Here is a 2,453-nt window from a genome sequence, read left to right on the forward strand (position 1 = left end):
CATTGAACGAGCCGTGAGGTACTTCCGGTATGCAGAAATAATGTAGGTCTATCAAACCGATTGCTTTAAATATAATGTGCCGCTGTTGTAGATGAAATAAATGCCTTAACTTTTTGGAAGACAAAAATGTGACAACTGTGTAGTTTTTGAAAAATGTTCACTGTGGTGGTCCCAGCCCCGGACGAACATTTATAACAACATGGCCTCCAGGCTGGGATCGGTTTTCTGTCTCTCTCGTTTTTCTGCTCTGTGCAGATCTTCGTGCTCAAAACATGACATTAACCGACTGCAGATGATCCCCAAGAGGTATATTACTTGCACGGAAACTGGTGCGATTTTAAGCAAGCCTGAACAAACGAGGTTCGGAGTTACAAAAGCTTTGTTGGTTGTGATTCCCTTTCTGTATTTCGGAGGCACTTTCGCTAGTAGTTGTGCTGCGCTGCTGGAGGATTACGAATTGTTTGTGCCATCGGAGGATGATGACGACTAAGGATTTTCTGTGAAACATACACGTGCGTGCATCGGTGTGGTAATAGGATGTGTTGTCTAGAGGGGTATTTGTGCGTCTGTATGGCTGGAGAAGAGGGAGGGGGAGATGCTATGATTAGTGGATGGGGTACATGGGGTCTTCCGTGTTTGAGAGTTGTGAAGAATCAGGTGCTGTATGCGTTTGTCGTTGACCCAGTACCTAGATGTTAATGGTAAAACGCAGGTTCTTCAGTAAATTGGCATTACTACATTACAGCACCTCATAAGCCCATTGGGCATTTCAAGAGTCCTGCAAGATCACTCAGATATAGGCGAGACAAGGTGAGCGATCTTGCAGACTAATGTAGTCGCGTCTTGCAGTCTTTGAAATTTTAGGCTAACTTTGCATTTTACAGCTTATAAAACAGCAACTTTGCTTTTGAGAGTTGTGAAGAATCAATTCACAAGTTGTGAAGAAGAGTAATTCCCCTTTCAACAACAACTCTGAGGTAAACATGTTGACATGGGAACAAAGATATTGATTTTTGTGTGGTCAGGATATTACACTTAATATTGTGTCCATGGATATGTAAATGTTTATGTGGAAAATGGTGACAGCTGCTATGGGGTTGAGGTACCATACTCTAATTTGTGGGTTACTACATTTTTATTGAATATTACTGCACATACTGATGATAAAGTATTGAATGATAGGTTTGTGGTTGAAGCTGCAATAAGAATTGAACATAAAATATTCTCTGTGCCAGTAACCTCACTATAAAACAACAAATAAAGTGTGTGGTATTGCAGTTGGCCACTGGTATTTCTGTTTTCTGTGTACCCTCAACCTTTTCGTGTATGAAAACTTTCAGTGCAGTTTATGCACATCTTTTATTTTCTTTTGGACACTAAACTACATTGGTTGGATTGGCCAGTTGAAGGGCTTCACAAAAAACATAATTTCATCAGTCAATACAGAATAATGCCTTCAGAATATGCTTGAAATAACACATGGGGAAACCTTGAAGAATTACAGTAACAATAAAATGGCAACAGTCCCATCAGGTTTTACTTCTGAAATCTGTCTGTCCTGAAGCAGTGAGTAAACTTTGTTGTTGTGTGTATTAAAATCACCTTATGAATGCATTTACATTGTCCAGTAATCTCCCTGCAGTGTTCAAAATTGCACCCTGCGCTTGAACCATCATTTACATGTATTGTATGTTACATATGCTATTTTTTTTGTCATTTTCAGATTGGACTGTTGTGAGTCTTCTGAATCTTTATTTCTGGAATGGGCCTGAATGGAGAAAGAATGCCACATTATTGTTTTGATTTCGCTTTCGACTCCCATAATATGGGAATTAAGGTAGCTTTCGAGCATATGGTGGGTTTCACAGTATTGGACTGTTCATCCCAAAATGTATCTTAAATACATTTTAGTAATATTTAAAAAGTCTCTTTGTCTTAAAATTGTCCTCCAAATATTAGGAATGTTTCTTTCTGTTTGTTTAACACAAATTATACAGTTAATACTGAACAAAATGTTAAAAATAGTGTGAGGAAATGTAAAATGTGATACTGTGTAAAAAGAATTTCTACAGATGTGATTTTTTTTTTTCTTCTTGTGTAAAAGCTTGACTGAGATACTGTTATATGTATACTTTGGAACATCTGTGATTTTGGCAATTTTGGATATGTATGTTGTCCTCTCCAGCCGTATGTGGGAAGGTCTGCCAGCAACCTGTGGATGGCTGTGGGTTTCCTCCGGGCTGTGCCCGGTTTCCGCCCACCATAATGCTGGCCGCCGTCGTATAAGTGTATTATTCTTGAGTACGGCGTAAAACACCAATCATATGTATGTTGTAGGCTGTAGGTCATAAAGAAAATAAGTTCTGGTTCATGTACAAAAAATTCATTTTGGACTCTCTTTGGCTTTGTGTTGTCTTAACGTATCTTGGAGCCAATTTAGTTCCGCACTTCGT

Source organism: Liolophura sinensis, chromosome 1 (genome assembly GCF_032854445.1).
Source record: "Liolophura sinensis isolate JHLJ2023 chromosome 1, CUHK_Ljap_v2, whole genome shotgun sequence".
NCBI lineage: Eukaryota > Metazoa > Mollusca > Polyplacophora > Chitonida > Chitonidae > Liolophura > Liolophura sinensis.